The sequence below is a fragment of the Lactuca serriola genome, chromosome 6 (genome assembly GCF_051521515.1).
Source record: "Lactuca serriola cultivar US96UC23 chromosome 6, Lser_US96UC23_V15, whole genome shotgun sequence".
Lineage (NCBI taxonomy): Eukaryota > Viridiplantae > Streptophyta > Magnoliopsida > Asterales > Asteraceae > Lactuca > Lactuca serriola.
Genome location: NC_136413.1, coordinates 132769545 through 132778810, shown reverse-complemented (window position 1 = coordinate 132778810; position 9266 = coordinate 132769545). Strand labels below are relative to the sequence as shown.

At 37.6% G+C, this 9266-nt stretch overlaps 1 long non-coding RNA gene across 1 annotated transcript; it reads right to left on the bottom strand.

Moving 5' to 3' along the window:
• Nucleotides 1-554: 554 nt before the first annotated feature.
• Nucleotides 555-4813, bottom strand: LOC145058550 (uncharacterized). Its single transcript, XR_013686417.1, has 2 exons — nt 4563-4813; nt 555-777 (listed from the first exon to the last, which is right to left on the bottom strand). It is a non-coding gene; the product is annotated as an uncharacterized LOC145058550 (long non-coding RNA).
• Between the last annotated feature and the right edge of the window lie 4453 nt (nt 4814-9266).

Genomic DNA, 9266 nt, shown 5'->3' with positions numbered 1-9266 from the left:
TATTGTAGTATTCAAAAATATTATTTCATAAGGTATTGCATATCATACACGTTTCAGCAAAAATTAATTTAACATGTATATCATACACATTTCAACAAAAAAAATCAACAACAAATTAACATCATTATTTAAGCAATAAATAGTATTTTCAACAAGAATCACCACATTAACATCATTATTTCATATTTTAATAAAGAAAAAGCTTCATATCACCAATGTTATGGAATTTCTGGCAAAATACGTAAAAGAATATATATTTTCAGCAACATTCAACAAGAAATTCAAGCAAGAAAGGTTATTTTCAACAACATTTTCGGATTTCCAACATCTAGCAACAACTTTAAGCAAGAACAAACATTTTTAGCAAAATTAAACAACTTATTTCACTAAATTAGAGAATTTTCCATCAAAATTAAACAAAAAAAATTTAGAATTGAAAAAAGAAAATGAAACAGAGGAGCCGACCTTTTTCGTTCAGTAAAGTCCGACAATCTCGTTTGGTCATCGTCTGGTCGGTCGATCAAAGAGGATGATGATCTTGTAACATCCCAAAATTCAAGCCCGAAAATTTCATTTTTAAATTAATAATTTCTAAAACATTTTACCATAACACTGTCAATAAAGCAACACATTACAAAATCATAATGTTGTGTCCCAAACCATGACATCAAAAATAAGGAAAATCAGAGTACAATCCCAGAAAGTCCGATGCGGAATCATGTGTGTGTGTGATGCGATGCTACGCCACCGGCTCCTTCCACTTAGACGAAGAGGTACCTGAAATCAAAACCGAAACTGTAAGCACAAAGCTTAGTGAGTTCCCCCATCATACCACATACCATACAATATCATCGGTATCTTTCAACCGGTAACTTCCATCGGTATCTTTCAACCGGTAACCGTCGTCGTTATCTTTCAACCGGTAATCATCATCGGTATCTTTCAACCGGTAAATGTCATCGGTATCTTTCAACCAGTAATTGGGGACTATTCCACCCCTACCACTAGCATACCATAACAATATAGAAACATACAATCAGGCATATCCGAGTACTGACCTACCCTTTGGTCCTAAGGACCGCTGTCAGGGAAACCAATCCCTATTAAACACATAACATATCATTCAGATAAAACTCATGACCAAAGCACATAACCAGACCAAGATAATTATCACAACTACAATCATCTTCTAAATATTCGTCTTTAGTGGGCCGGCATTGTGGCCTTAGACCCACCCCTACTGGAAGGTAACTCACCTCGTACGAGTAGTTGCTGATAATTTGTGCGGGAAACCATTGTCTGCTGCTGCTCCAGAAATTCTCCGGCTACAATCCTCATAGAACACTCAGTCAGAAACTGATATCTACTCTTAGGGTAAAATGACTATTTTACCCTCAACCAAGTCCAAGTCAAAGTCAACTTCTAGCTGACCTGACTCGCCGAGTTGGGCTGTTAACTCGTCGAGTCCCATTCCTTTACTCGTCCTTATCCACGACTCGACTCATCGAGTTTGGCAACGACTCGACAAGTTTCCCTCCTTTACGAACATCAATGAACCTTCATCCGACTCGTCGAGTCGTATGAACACTCGTCGAGTTCACCTTCATCTGAAGAACAAGTCCTTACCTTGACTCGCCGAGTTGTATGAACAACTCATCGAGTTCATCTTCAAACATAAGAAGATTGCCTTGGACTCGCCGAGTCTCTTCTAGCACTCGTCGAGTCCCGTGAACTCCAGGTCTAAAACTAAGTCCAATGTGTTGGGTCACTATTTATGTCCTGCTACAAACCTTCTAACACCCAACTAAGTCCTTTGACCCTTAATAGATATGGGACTCAAAGCCTTGGACTCATCAAGTCCCAAGAACGGACTCGTCGAGTCGATAACATCCACACCCTAAATCCTCGATTTCTGATGTACAACACTTGTCCAAATGATAGATGCAATCCCCTAAGCTCGATCTAGCACGTAAAGTTACGAACTTTACGTGCATGCATGGGACTTTTGAGCCAAAAAGGCTCTAAAATGGCTCTTTTGTTCAATGGGGCCTTCCTTGGGTGCAAAAGCAACCCACATCCGCCTTGTGACTCTCCCCAAGTGCTAGATCCGAAGTCTTGACCCCCAACCATGTTTGCAATCATGGTTGGCTACCTCATATGGCTTTAAAAGCCCTAAATCTTTTCCAAAAAGGGATCTAACAAACAAGCAAGCAAGGTACAGACTTTATACCTTTCAAAGACTGCAAATGATGAACCAAACTCGAATCCTTCAGTATCCTCTTGATCCTTCTATGCTCTTCCTTCTTGCTTGAGGTTAAAACCCACAAAATTCACTCAAAAGCCTTAGATCTTGCACCAAAACACTTAGGGTTTGCTATGGAGGGTTTCTGGGAGCATAAAGGGCCGATGGTGGCTGTATAAGGTTGTTTAAATAGGGTGCAAACCCTCAGATTAAGGTTTTTCCAGTCAGAGCCTACTCGTCGAGTCCGGGGCCTGACTCGATGAGTCCATTACTTAATTGCCGCGTCTCATCCCGCTACTACTCGGCGATTTGGGCCTTCAACTCGACGAGTCCCAGGCCAAAGATGCAAAATTACTTAAATAAAATACATCCCAGGAATCAGGTGCTACATATCTGATCGGAGAGGGGGATGCGCTGAAGAGAAAATAAAAAATAGCAGCGTGTCTTTTTAGGTCAAAAGCCCACAGATCCTAGAAGTGGGTAGTCCATGCCTGTATGGTGAAGACCTTGTGCAAACGTTTTTAGATCTGTGAACTTAAAAAAACATGCTGCGAGGATATATGCATGATGTGACAACTGGAAAACTTGGAGTCGAACCAAGTCAAAAGATATACCAAGTATAAGTAAAACCACATTGTAGTTTTGTTGCAGTATATCACCTATAGCCATGAGTACATGCTTATATAAGTTATATATAAATATATATGTTGAAACCCATGTTGGTTTAAGTTTATATAAGTCACATAAGTCAAAAGGTTGAGTTGAAACCATAAATTAATATACTACATATGAGATTTCGGTATTTAGAATCTTGAAACAATTGGTTTTCGGTTTTGTAGGGACCAAGATCACATGTGTAGACCGAAATCTCAAGCCTTGGACCACTTAGGACCGAAACACCTTCCTTCGATCATGTCTAGGCCGAAAACTCAAGCCATGGGACCACACCAAAACCAAAATCAAGGTGATTTCGGTCATGGAATGGTTGAAATCACCATAAAGGTGGCCAAGTGGTGCCACTTTATTGGATATTCACCTTCCCAATGTGATAATTGTACATTTCATGCAAACATCAACTCACCTTACCTCATTTTATTAATATGTATACATGAGTTAGAGGCATTATCAAACCCATTTTATTCACACTTGCTCTCAATTTCAAAACCCATTTCCTTTCAATACTCATATTCAAACACTTCCAGGAGGCTTTTATCTTCAAAGTTGTTAATAGAAATCAAGGATAGTTGTAAATATTTCATATCTAATCTAGTATCCTTCTAATACATTTCATTATTAGTTTAATATATTCACACATTATTATGTGTTTAAAACCATTAGTATACGACATCACCTACATGTTCTAACTCGAAGAACATCGTTTTCACCTCGGTATCTAACCACAATCACACTCCAGGTGAGTTTAGGGATGTCAACGGGGGCAAACATGAGCGGAAATAGTTGCCCCCGCCCCCGCCCCCGAAATCAGTTGTTTCCCCCGCCCTCGCCCCCGCCACCGGATCCCCTGTCTACACAGCTCCCGGTCCCGCCCCCGGTTACCTCCATCGCCCCCGTTCCCCCGGTTTATAGGCTTAAAATTGGATTTTTTTTGCTAAAAAATTTCTTTGTTTTTGGCAAAAAAAAAAATATACTATTTTTAATTGTGTATATGACTTATTTAGCTAAAAAATACATGTATGATTGAAGTGATGAAAATTATAAAATTAAAAATCAAGAATTGATCCACAAATAGTTTGATTTAGATCTAAATAAATAGTTTATACAAGTCCAACATATGTATATAAACAAACATGTAAGCCCTTGATAAACACAGTTGACTATATTCACATAATCAAGTTCCAAAACTTCTATTACAGATCTAGACTTCTAGTTTGTGAAATTGATAGCAGCAAGCAGCAAATATACTGTATGCATCTCAGTTCTTTCCAGCACAAACACCTCATATAAATCAAAATCTATACACTAGGAATTTCCAAAAAGATACACTAGGAATTTCCAAAAGAAAACTGTGAGTGTGAGAAATCTGTACACAAACACCTCATATAAATTGAAATCTGTTCACTGAATAAACTTTAGTTCACACTAATGTTTGAGAAATCGAAATCAACAACACTGAATAAACCTTAATTCACACTTATGTTTGAGAAATCGGTCAGAAACACAAATCGTGAGCCAACTCAGCCAAGTGGTAGAATCGATTGCGAACTGTGAAGACCGAAGTCTCAATTGTCAATTGTATCAGAGAAGGAAAGAAATAAATTAAGACTTGGAGAAGTCGCAGTCGGAGTTCTAAATATATTACCGTCGAATGCAGAAGGGCGTCAGCGGCGGTGACGGGAAACGTCAAATGCAGGTCGCATGTCGCCGGTGGGAGTTGGAGACGTTGAGAAGTCACAATCGGAGTACAGTTCATATAGGAAGGAAGCTGAAGTCGGAAGCCCAGTCGAAGAGAAGACTCAAAGTCGTCAACTCGTCATTCGTATTGTGAAGGCTGAAGCGTGAAGACGGACTGAGAAGTGAGAATTGACGGAACACGGAAAGGTAAATCCCTAATTTCCCATTTGTATTTTACATTATATATATATATATATATATATATATATATATATATATATATATATATATATATATATATATATATATATATATATATATATATATATATATATATATATATATATAAATGGGGTCCACGCGGGAGTAAGGGACGGAAATACTCACTCCCGTCCCTGGTCCCAAAATAAACGAGAGTTAATATCGCCCCCGCCCCCGCTCTCGCTCCCGAATTTTTTTAAAATTAGTCCCGTACGGTATTGGGGTCACACGGGAACGGGGTCCCACGGGGGTTTTTGACATCCCTAGGTGAGTTCATACCCCCACATTTTCCAAAGTTTTTCTATGTTTTAGGGAGGGGGTGGATACAAGTGAAACAAAAGGAAACTTGTGTTAAAATACAAACCGTTACTTATCTTTCTCATATTTTATAAACGTTTTACGTGAAAATGTTGATTAGGAAAAACAACGTTACTACTAAACATATAAACTTTACATGCAAAGTTGTTAAAACACAAAGGTTTTCATTTCAACGAAACGTACATTTTAAACTATAATAGGTCTAGTTTGTGGAACATTACGTTATTTTTACCCTTTCGGGATTTATAAATAATTATATAAAAGTATAATTACTTTCATACTATACAAACACTATGAAAGGGTAATGCTTACATCCACAACAAAAAGGGTTTTCATTTTCATTTGACGTAAACCTGTTAATGAATATATTTGTGAGACATTCGGCTTCACGGTACTTTTAAAAGTACTGCATTATAGTCGTGTAATTGTAACCAGAATCTCTTGTAGGGAGAGCGTGATACTTGTGTATAGATCTATACGAGACTGACAATCCCGCACCTAAATTGTTATCCACAGTTAGACCGCCAAGTCTGGGGTGAAAAATGTCATAACATTCCGACGCCTGAAGAACGTTGTTGCAGGCCGACTGGGTCACTTGCATGGTTATAATAACTCACATGTGGTATTAACAATACATATGGTTTACGGGGTTAACAAACACTTAAATGGTTTTATATACATATAAAACTACATACACTATTTTAAGCATGTAAAATACTTATACATTTTGGTCTTGGAACATTTAAGACTACAACTCATTTTATTGAAAACATGGGGTTTTCAGAAACAAACACTAACATTTTACGAACAACGGCTTACAAACTCCTTTTATGGAAAATACCGGTTTTTCTGGAAACAAACACGATTAATTTACATGGAAAGGCATACATTTTCTCATACAAACGCTTATGAACTCACCAACTTAATTGTTGACACTTTTTCAAAACAACTTTTATTCTCAAGGAATTAGTAATACAGGTAATCACCAACTTTTGAGGACAGGTCGCTAAGCCGGCCGGTTCAAAACTCATTTTTGTCATCATATTCTAATTTATTTGGAAACATGTAACTCATGCAACAATGTAACCTTTTAAATTATATTTATGATGGTTATGTTTGATTTCTTTACTATTACTCAACTGTTATGATATTGTATATGACGTCATCCGCCCCCGAACATTTCCGCTGTTCTGGTTTGGGGGTGTGACAAATTGGTATCAGAGCATTGATTATAGTGAACTAAGTATATCAAACCATGTAAAGATATACAAACTATAAATACAATGGGACTAAAACTCTCTGACGTAACATTTTCGTACAAGTATACTTTAAATTATTATGATATTTTTATAAAAGTATAAGTACAATCATACTTACTAGTCTAGTGTCATAAACAGTAACCAAAAAAAGTATTAAGATAAGTTGAACACTACGAGTAGGTCTCGGGGTATGTAATCAGATCTGGGATGAATATAGCCGGATCAACTATATTTATCCAGGATGTGACCAACGTATACTGAGGAATGGTTGTAGTGAACAACAAGTCTAAAACTTACAAAAGAAACTCTAGAACCAAACATAAAAGTTTAAAATGAGATAAGAGTATTTTATGATACTATAAGAATCGTAACAACAATGTTTAAACCTCGATATTTACTAAAACTAGTAATCGTTAGGAACCTTCTCACAATAAATCAATCCTTCACATAAAAACTAAAAGACCCTTACTGGTAGGTCTATAATTGCAGCGTGCATACACTAAAGGTTATATATGATTAAGATTCTATAGACTTAGGATTTGTGATTCCACTTTAAATCCCGTTCCTTGTGTGGTTGTGGGTTTAGAGTGGAGCTACTTATCCGACTGTCTATTTGATTATACACTAGGTGATTATAGAAGGACCCGGTATGGGCCACAATTTTATTGAAAATTATTTCTATTAAAAATTTATTTTTCCCTCAAGAATATTACAAAATTGTACACTTAAAATTTTCATATACTTCTCATATCCCTATTCTCGCGCAGACCCAATAACAGGATTTCACATACCAGTAGACCCCTATTTCCCTCACCAAGGAAATGTTGGTTGGATCGTAGAGGATCCTGAGGAAATGATGGAAGAAGACCCCGAAGACGATTCAGAGGAAGAAAACGATTCGGAGGAAGAAGACGAGAATAAGGATCAGGAAGACACCGACTCGGAACCAGACTTCTACAATCCACCTCCTTTCCCCGCTCCAACATAGAACTTTCAGGGCACGACGCCTCAATGGGCAGTAGACTTGAAGAGATGGAGCCAAGAACAGGACCAACACCCACCCTATAGTATGGAACGAGGCTTCTACAATCTCGACAAAGGAGTCTCAGTAGACAGGGCTCTTCCTGTCATAGTTTGTCGCATCGCTCGCCATGGTGAACAAGCAAGAGCATCCATCAACCACCTCATGGAAGTTGGAGCTACCACTAAGATCACCACAGTTCATCTTCATCGCCTGGACATAGAGCATGATCAGACCAGGAACCACACCAAGGCTCCTCAGGAGGAAGTAACCACAACTCGAGTCGAGGTTATAGAGTTTCAGTAACATCAAGTTGCATTAAAAGAACGGGTGATAGCGGCAAAATGTCAAGTTACAAAAGCCAGAGCAGAGACTAGGGCAATGCAGACTAGGTATACGAGTAGAAGTTGGTGCTACTCTTTTCTATATATAAATTCGACCCTGGGATTTAGTGTCTACACTAATCGAGGGATCGTGATGCTATCAAAAATTTCCCTTACATTGATGTAATGTAGACCTATATCAAGGTAAAATTTTCCTAACACTATGTACTAAAAATTATATCAATGAAATAAATTGGCATGCATTTTATTTCATTGGGAGTATTACCACAAGTTTCATAACCTTGTTTGCACAAATTGGATACTTATGGTAAATCTATGATTACTTAGTGTATACGTTAAAGTTATATGTATTTAAGATCCTATCGACTTAGAAATGGTGGTTCCGCTTTAGACCCATTAGAATCGACGGTCTATTTAATCTTAATTATATACAAATTGTATACACCAAGTGATTTTAGAAGGACCTGGCATGGATCAAGTCACATAATTTCATTGGGGGAATTACTATTAAAATTCATAACTTTATGTTACATAGACTCCTATTAGGAATTGGTTACAAAATACTTTTAACTCGGAACATGATGCGGGTAGAAACTAATATAGTTAGTTCAATAACACCCGACTTATAACCACTACTAAAGACTTATCATCGTTTCGTCTTTAAAATCTATGGTAGAAAAATGCCACCCTGCAAATCTAATAGGCATTTCAAAAACACCACAACACCACCACCGCCGCCACAATTCGACCTTGTCGTTTTCCAGGTTGTGGTAACAGATGCAGTGGCTGCTGCCATGTCACAAATCAGCACCAACGGTACCAGTGGGGTAGGAAATGGTACGACAAATTCTAACCAAGGAGACAATCATGGACGCACAAGGAAATGTTCCTACAAAGACTTCACAAATGGCAAACCCAAATCCTTCAATGGAAGTGGAGGTGTCATCGCTCTAATGCAATGGTTCGAGAAGACCGCATCAGTCATTGAAATTTGTGCATGCCCCGAAGCAAGCGAAGTTAAATTTGTAGCTTGCACTTTTTCTGACAGGGCTCTTACCTGGTGGGATGGTCATGTCAAGTCACTAACCCTCCTAGTGGCCAATTCGATGAGTTAGGAAGACTTGAAGATTTAAATGTTGGGAGAGTATTCTTGGATAACGTGTCTAAGTCCGTAACTATCTTTAGTATCAACTTGACCCGACCCGGCATGGTCCATTTGGGTTGCACTTCACCTAACAATTTGTATGGATATACTTTTGAGAATAAGATATTTATGGTTTATTAATATATTATAAGTTATAATATATTAATGTGAAATCATATTATTTAATTAGTGTTGATCAAGAATTGATTTTTTGGAATTAATTTAATGATCAAAGGAAGCTAATTAAATATGGACTCTTACATATATATGGAATGGGCTAAGATTTATTTAGGATGGGCTAAGAGTATATGGAAGTCCATGGATA